This window comes from Peromyscus leucopus, chromosome 2, assembly GCF_004664715.2.
Source record: "Peromyscus leucopus breed LL Stock chromosome 2, UCI_PerLeu_2.1, whole genome shotgun sequence".
Lineage (NCBI taxonomy): Eukaryota > Metazoa > Chordata > Mammalia > Rodentia > Cricetidae > Peromyscus > Peromyscus leucopus.
The window spans coordinates 63,335,246-63,344,542 of record NC_051064.1 but is presented as its reverse complement, the minus strand read 5'-3'; the positions used below and the strand labels follow the sequence as shown (position 1 = coordinate 63,344,542).

Here is a 9,297-nt window from a genome sequence, read left to right as displayed (position 1 = left end):
CTAGGTTTTACTTCTGAGTGGAGAACTCAGTCCTGGTTGCATGCTTGATCAGCCATTTTAAAGTCACATGACTTCTGACCTAGCACAAAGGCACCCAATCGCATACCATATGGGAAAAGGTGACCATATCAGGGTTTCTCCTATGGATGCCTAACATAGTCTTTCCTGCTGGATAGAGGACTCAGTCTTGGTTGTACGTCTCAGTCTCCATCATAAAGGCCGCATAACCACTGATGTGCAAGAAGTCACATTATCTGTCCCATACCATACAGGGAAACGTGGGCATATAGGATTCGTCCTTTGACCCCATAGACACTCCATCCTTGGACTGCTCAGCCTCAGTTGCCTGCCTTACTACCCATAACCAGGACCATGTGACCTTATTCCTCCCAGACTCATCTTCGTTTCTGTCAATCTGTATTCCACTACCAATTATATTGTGTGACATTGTTCCTGGGGGATATGAACAAATGTCTACTCAACCCAGGTTGGGAACCAATGACAGACAAAGTAAGTATACCACTAAAGTCGAATTCAATGAACCAATGATTTGTTGGGGTTACTTACAGAAGCAGAAATGACTCTAAGGCAGGTATATTGCCAAGAGCCCATCCAGCATGAATGGCAGCCTATGAAAGCTAGAAATGTGGTGTTCACAGCACAACTTGCATGTTAGAGAGTCTTCTCTAAGCAGTTCAGCTGTTCAGAACCTCCTCTGGGCACTTGACTCTTCTGAGAGTGTCTCATGAGTCCTTACTGCTTATATATGCCTGGGGAAGACAAGGTCTAGTGAATCTGGTCTGTTTCAGACACTTCCTAAAGCTTTTCGGTTGTTTATTTCCTGAACTTAAAGAGCTTGCCTGTGAAGTGGATGTTTCACCACCTCCCTTCAAAATATCCTACATCTTAACAGATTCCCTCCCTCCAACTGGATAGTTTTATCTCAGAGGAAATCGCCGCACAACACATGATGACCATGGCTTCTCACTGATGGGTTCTTCTACATCTCCAAGGAACTTGAATGCTGCTGCCGGCACCTTTCTGAGCCAAGTCCTCCATGCTCCTCCCTCCCTGCTTGACTGTCGTGGGCTGACTGTACTGATTCAAACCTTGAGCAGCAGCGGGGAGCCCCTGCCCATCTTCTCCTGTCGCCTCACTACACTTTTCCTCCTGCATTTCCGTTTCCTAAAACAAATCTTCCTCTTCTGTTCTCTTGTTTACTCTTCTTGGTTCCGGGATGTATTAAATTTAGAGCTTAACTTTGACTTCAAAATGTTACCCACATCTGTGACACCAGTGTCATCAGAGGACTTACGGCCTTATTAAGTGAGAGGGAAAAAAGGAACAATGTTAAAGAAATGAAGCAAACCAAACAAACAAAACCTCTGCTGCTGTTATAATGAAGTGCAACGCCCATCAATGATGATTTCTGATGCACATAATGGCATCTGATGCTTTGTAGAAGTTCTGAGAGCCACAGTACAAGTAGTTATTGCAGTGAACTTGTACAGCCTTTGTCCTTCAGAACACTAACTTTCAAACTTGAATGCACCAAGGAAGGAGTAGAGGAAATAATTTAAAAGTACTGACACCAAGTCCTATGTGAACACCCTGATTCAGTTTGTGTGAGATGCAACCTGAGGTTCATGACTTTTTAAAAAACTTTCCTAGGTGACTTTTACACAACAAAGTGTTTCCTGGCTGCAACATTTTAGCGTAATTGGGATCTGCAGGAGAATTGGACAAAAATGCAGGTTGTTGCAGTTTCTGATTCTATAGACTTACTCAGGACTAGAGAACTTTCAATCTTTGCCCATTTCCAGTTAATTCAGCTTTGACATCTGTTCCTTTTTCTCCAAGCGTAAATCATTGGTCTTACCAAGAATGTAAAGTAAGCCAAGGCTAAAGCTGATGTTATGAGTCTTCCAAAGGCCCCAGAGCTTAAGAACACAATTGAGCTTTGAAAAGTGTGATGTTCTTAGGAGGTGACAGAACCTTAAGACGAGGGATCTACTGGAAGTCTTTAGATCACCGGGGTTTACCCTTGTAGAATAAGACCCTAGAAGCCTCTTTCTATTTTGTCTGGCGCTGTGAGATGAGTTATTTTGATCTTCCACACACTCCCACCATGGTGTGCTTCTTTGCCTCTGGGTAAAACCAAAGTGTCTTAGTTAGGGTTTCTTTTGCTTTGAGGAGACACCATGACCATGGCAATATTTCATCATGGTGGCTTACAGTTCAGAGGTTCAGTCTTTTATCATCATGGTGGGACATGGTGACGTGCAGGCAGACATGGTGCTGGAGAGCTAGCTGAGAGACCCACCACTTGCAGGCAACAGGAAGTAAACTGAGACACTGAGCATAGCTTGAGCATATGAGACCTCAAAGCCTGCCTCCACAGTGACACACTTCCTCCAACAAGACCACACCTACTCCAACAAGGCCTCGACTCCTAATAGTGCCACTCCCTTTGGGGGCAATTTTCTTTCAAACCACCACACAAAGCCATGAGGTGGACCTTGAATAAGAATCTACAAAACTGTAAGTCTCTTTATAAACTGATTATCTAGGGGTAATTTGTTATAGCCATGGAAAGCTAATTAGCACAGCCAATGACTCATTTCTGCTTTTAAGTATAAAACGAGCAGTAACAGAAGAGGAAAAATAATGCTGACTGAGAAACACAGAAAGGACACACGAAGATTCTTTTTTTTTTTTTTAATTTTTGCAGAGGTGATAGGGATGAAATTCAGGGTGTTGCACATGTTACACAAGCACAGAGCTACCCAACCCTCATCTGGAGACTCTGTTGTGCTATTATGCTTGAATGTGCTCCCAGATCTCTCGTCTGAGGTTACAGTTTACACAACTTCCAGTAAATGCTACTGAATTTGAACTAGGTAGGGCCTTACTAATCCCAATTCACTCTCTGTTAACATCTGCCACGTTTTCTGATGATCCATTACCAAGCAGATTCACTTGGAAGGAAAACTCAAATGCGAGAGCCTTGAAATAAAGGTAAGACTTTCCGGGGTGGGCTGGAGTTAAGATGGAGTTGATGCCAGAGAGCTGTGGTGACCGCAGCATCCACCCTGTTGTGCCTTAACTGCCTCTGCCCGCCGTATTCGGAGTCCAAGCCCCTGGTGAACTGCGTATGACTGTGGTGGTGCCTTGACCATGGCTACCATAGATGGTGTTATCTTTGAAGCCTTCAAAGGTTTTCGAAATTCTTCAGTGGGAGTTAACCACGGACTCCGAGGGAGTTCGACAGCTGTTAAAACCAGGGCTCCACAACTGGGAGGTAGCTTTGCAGTTTGGGGAGGACTGTTTTCTAACTGACTGTAGTGTGGTCCAGATAAGAGACGAAGAAGAGCCCTGCAACTCCGTTACTAGCAGGGCCTTAACAGGAGCCGTTCTGGCACAAGAAATGGACCGGAAGCCACGCTTGGGTGGGCTGCGATGGGAGGCGCTCTCCCAGCTTTAATGGAAGGAGCTGGCATTTTGTTGACCAGCTTTGCCTCTGCAGTTTCCCGATGGCCCTCAGTTTGCTGCAGACCCCTCCCAGTCGCCTTCAAGCCATCCTCACCCTTGGGAGACCACGACAGTACCAACAGGACTTCTTTCCCAGGATTCCTGTAATGGGGTGGACTGTAGTTCCGTAGGGTTTCAGAAGTTCAAGTTATGTCTCTTTAGAGCCATAGGTGGGCAGCGGAGGCCAAGCAGGCCACGAAGAGACAATTAGCACATTTTTCTCTCAGAGGGGAGAAAAGATACTGAGTTTATTTATTCACACTTGGATTGCATTTGTGATCACAATAAATGGCTAATACCACTTAAAGAGTGTATATATACATGCTAAGAAGATAAAGGAATCGATCATCATTTCCTTCAGGACTTCTCTGCCTGGTGTTTTGTGTGCAGTTATTCAGACAATGAAAGTTTCCTGGGACTGAACAGTTCCTTTTGAAGTTATAGAGGTCTGCCTTTCATACTGAGCATACTTCACATAATGCATGTTTATGCCAATCCTCATCTTACTTGAAATGAATTATATATGAGGATTGTGTAATTAATATGAATCATTTCACAGGGAAAGAATTGAAAGATAGACCCATATGTTCATCCTTTGCTTTGAAAACAAAAGGCTGTCTTGGTTTAGCAGATGCTGGATAACGGGGTGTAGTGCACACTTTTAACCGCAGAGGCAGAAGCAGGTGGATCTGTGTGAGTTCCAGGTCAGCCTGGGCTGCATGGAGAAACCCTCTCTTGAAAAAAAGAAGATACTAGATATAAAACTCTTTTAGGACTGTCCTCTCTTGATTCCTGGGCATCAAAATAACTTGCTTCCAATATATCCAACTCTGTGTAAGAATAATTCTTAGATGAGGGGGTTGGGTTATAGTGTGTGCTTGAAAATAGAGGACAGGTATGATGACTCACACTTACAATGCCATCACTTCCAAGGCTGAGGCAGAAGGATCCTAATTTGAGCCAAATTTGACAGCAGCCTCAAAAAATCAATGAGAAAGGAGAAAATACTTGTTTTAATTGTTTGAGTCCCCTGCAGCCGGTTTTCAAGCTGTGCTGTGGGGTCCAGATCAGGCTAGAACCAGTCTCACTGAGCAGAGTAGTCCTGCTTCTTTTAGGGGTGCCGTGGCCTTCAGAAGGCATGTTGTGAACACATCTGCCTTTCAGCTCAAGGCTGTACACGTAGTAAGTCCTTAACTACTTGTAGTTTGATTATTTGTGAGGTGTTAGTTAGTGTGTGTGTGTGTGTGTGAGAGACAATATATAAAATAGTATTTATCATTGAAAAAAAGATAAGACTTTCCCAGCTACCATGGAAACCAGTTTGGAGCATTCTCATAAGACTAGTAGCAGATCTGACTGATGACAGTGTTGCCAGTTCTCAAAGGACCACCAGTCAACATGTCACCAGTGACCTAGAGAAACAGAGGAGATAAATGGGGAGGCACAGGAAACAGAAAATATGTCCAATGTCAATTGAACACTTACATCAAATGTCTTCAGATATCTTGGTAGCATTTATAATAAATATATACCAATGAAGGACTGGAGTACACCTTTTGTGCTATTTTTAAAAAGCTTGAACTTCAAAGGTGTTGGTTAAATGGTCAGAGCCATTGCCTTCACTCCAGATCTGGACTGAGTAGGACTTGCCATCATGAACTGATAACAACCTCAAAAAGGCCCAGGGATCTGAGCTGGGAGGATGCTTGCCTAACATCATGAGTCCCTTGGTTTGATCCCCAGTACCACATAAACAGGGTACACAGCTAAAATCCCAGCACTTGGGGCATGGAGGCAGGAGGATCAGAAGTTCAAGGTCATCCTTCACTACATAGTGAATTAGAGGTCATCTGGGATACACGAGATATTGAAACCAAACAAGATAAGAGAAAACGGACTTACAGTTTTGACACATGAAGCCCATGAGCCAGGATAACTACCTGAGGTTAAGATGTAAAGGTTTCTGGTCAGACAAGCCACATTAAGCCTTCAACTAATTGGGCTGAACAGGTTGTTTTGAGTCCTGTCAATCACCTGTCAATCATCTCTTTCCTGATGACCTTGAAGATGTTGATTCTTGACTTGTAAAACTATGGTCATGGAGACAGGAATAGATGTGCAGGTTTGGGAGATACTTCAAATGAAAGGTTAGCTACTGTGGGAGCAATCAGGATGCCGTATCTCTAAGGACAAGAGAGAGGCTGTCTTCACCTTTGGCCAGCTAGCTCTGGATTCCCCAAAGGGCTGTGACACCATTGTACTCACAGGTCCTGGCAAGGGCCAAGAAGGGCACCAGAATTTTGGCAAGATATGAGGAACCCTCCAAAGCCACCCAAAATGCCATGTCCACTCTGGGAACCAGAAATTAATGTGTAACCAGAGTGCAATGGGCCAGTCACCATTATAAAAACTAACCCAGAAACTTACTGTTATTTTTTTTTGAAAATGTGGATGCTGGGGGGGGGGAATACTAATACCATTGCATTCATGAATAATTGTTTTGGGGCCATTTCTCAAGAGGTCTCGTTTTGTCTCTGCTGACCACTTCTGTTTCTTTACTTTTTGGAGTTGAACTTAGTGACTTCATTCTCTTCTCCTCTACAAGTATTGATTTCTGCACAAATGACAAATCATTTATGAATATGCAGCTTGGCTTAGTGTTCCAGATGATACCTTGCGGAGTGAGGGTCTTACAGCAGAATTGGGGTTACATAGACATTAATGAAACTTCCTCTCCGGATCCTGTAATAAGTTGTCAACATTCTTGACCAGTGTTAGCTCTTCTGAATTCTCTGGTTTTGCTCAGAAATATTTATCAGTGTGTAGGAGGATCCCTGTAGAAACTATTGTCTGCTTCCTATTTACTTTGTACCAAGCACTCGGATGAACAATTCATCTGAAAAGCCCCTTTCATTCAAGCAAATCACAGTGAGTAGGGCTCACTAATGAAGACATTGAGAAGGGTGTCTTTCAATTGTCCCACAGACTCCAGTGTGGCAAGAATGGTTTATAAAGCAATGAGTGCAGAAAATGCAAATCAGATTTGTTATGAATTCACTTTCCCTGGTCCAGTAATAACTGAAAATGACTTTCAGAGTCTAGCAACAGCTGTTAATCTTCAGTGTCTGCTGTTTGGGATTTCCATTCTATTCTGGCTTTTATTGCTTGTGTGTGTGTGTGTGTGTGTGTGTGTGTGTGTGTGTGTGTGTGTGTGTGTTCGTGTATATATCATAGAACAATCTCAGACATCAGTTTTGGGACACATCTCACCTTTTTTGTTTGGGCCAGAGTCTCTCACTGTTGTAAAATATTATTTTAAGGTGTGTTGCTTTTGTTTATGTTGCATTTGTTTAACTCAGTGAAGCTGTGTTACTGTGCCTGTTTAAAACACTTGATGATCTAATAAAGAACTGAACAGTCAATAGCAAGGCAGGAGAAAGGATAGGCAGAGCTGGCAGGCAGTTCTGGGAAGAAGGAGGAAGAGAAGGAGAGGAGGACATCAGGGGCCAGCCACCCAGCTACACAGCCAGCTGTGGAGTAAGAGTAAGATTTACAGAAGCAAGAGAACGGGAGAAGTTCAGAGGCAAAATGTAGACAGGATAATTTAAATTAAGGAAAGCTACCAAGAAGTAAGCCAAACTAAGGCTGGGCATTCATAATTAAGAATAAGCCTCTGTGTGTGAGTTACTTGGGAGCTGGGTAGCAGGCCCCCTAAAAGAGCAAAAACAAACAATATCTCACTGCCATGGATTTCACAGAGTAGGCCAGGATGGTTGGCCTAAAATCTTGCAGGGATATGACTGTCTCCAACTCCTAGCTCACCATTTCTGGGATTACAGATGTGCCATCCTGCTTAGGTTTTCATATGGGTGCTAGGAAGCCAAACTGAAGTTCTCATGTGTGAGAGGCAAGCATTTTATCAACTGCGTCATCTCCCCAGTACCGCTGCTATTTGGATAGGGTTGCTAGACACGATAAAGTAGGGACTGCCAGCCTGAGGCTGTTCTAACCATCTTGTGTTACTTTGCTTTCTATTGCTTTGATAAAAACAATGACAAAAAGCATCCTGGAGAAGAAAGGGTTTATTTGGTTTCCATGGCTGCCTCATAGTCCACCACTGAGGGAAGTCAGGGCAGGAACCTGGAGGCAGGAGCTGAGGCAGAGACCATCTAGTACCTCTGCTTACTGGCTTGCTCTCCATGGCTTGTTGAGCTTGTTTTCTTCTACAACCCAGGGCCACCTGCCTAGGAGTGGTCCTGTCCACAGTGGAATGGGCCCTCCCATATCAATAACTAATCAAGAAAGCACCCCCACAGCCATACCCACAAGCCAATCTGATAGAGGCAACTCCTTACTAAGGCTCCCTCTTCCCAAGTGACTTTGGTTTGTGACAAAATTAACCAGCATGGCTCCATCTGCTATTATGGCTGGAACTGTCATTCTCGTGGGATAGTTCCAACGTTACCATTTGTCATTATTCCATGGCCTTCTGGAGAACATTCTACCTGGGTTATAATCAAAACTTGGCTTTTGTTATGTGTTTGCATACTTAATTTTTTTCATTCAGTTTGATTTTCTCCTAAACATGAACCCATAATCCCCAGCTCCAGAGGTTTGGATGAGGTCGCTAGGTCACTAGTCATGTTAATATGAAACATATCATATTACTTTCTTTTCAGATCTACATAGGACATCTATGTCAACTCCTGCCCCCAAGGCTCAGGGACTATCATGGGAGAGGGGTAGAGAGAATGTAAAAGGCAGAGGCTAAGGGGGAGTGCTGTGAAATGCTCCTTGGACGGTGACATGGCCACTGTGCTCATGAACGAGCACATGGCATCTGCGGTCACCTGCTGATGGATCAGACTAGCATCCATCAGCATCAACAGATCGTGCTAGGTGGACCCAGTGGCTCATTAGCCCCAAACAGAGAAGATGCAAAGGGGCAAGACAGGCATGCTGGAGGTTATCTGGGGAGAGTTGGGGTACATGTGGTACACTGTTCACATGTATGAAAATGTCCAAGATAAATAAAACCTGAAGAAAAGAAATGGTCACCCTTTTAAGTGAAAGGCTTTGAAGAAAAGAGCAGTTTTAGTGACGACTTTTTCTAACATCCAGACTTACTTGATACACGTCTGTAATTCCTGCCAATAGGCAATGAATTCTGTTTCTAATGTAACCATCTGCCGTCTCTGTCTGGTCTTTCTGCCTTTCCTTCCCATCACATGAGGGTTCTCCATGCAGATTCCCTTTATAGCTTCACATGGCCTCTGCTCTCAAATATTCATGAGAAGGAAATCTCCATTTCTAGCCCAAGCGTTCCTCCATTTTGTTTAAATCTTTACAACCTGTATCCGCCATCCCCTGGGCTGTGGGTGTCTCAGAGCTGATGCACCAAAAACTGTCCTTGTCACTCTCAACGATCCTTCTACCTCCCGTCCATTCACTCCCTGCCCGTTAGTCTGTGGAGAATTCACTTCTGATATTTCAGATGATAACTCCCTGCGTTAATTGATCCAGGTGCCATGCATAATCACCTGCATCCATGGATCACGTGATACTTCCACTCCTTAAGTACATGTAGTTCTGAAGAATAATCCCGACTGTGTCAGCAGGGACTTTGCTGTTACTTGAGGCCTTCTCAAATGTATTTTCATGTAACTAAGTTGATGGGGGATGTTTGGAAAGGATTTAGATACATAATGAAAACTTTCCAACCTACAGTAGTTATTTATTTACTTTTGGCTTAGACAATATTGATAG

At 43.7% G+C, this 9,297-nt stretch overlaps 1 pseudogene; it reads left to right on the top strand.

Annotated features, from left to right (window-relative positions):
- Positions 1-3,177: 3,177 nt before the first annotated feature.
- Positions 3,178-3,639, top strand: LOC114683461 (annotated as a pseudogene).
- The last annotated feature ends 5,658 nt before the right edge of the window (positions 3,640-9,297 follow it).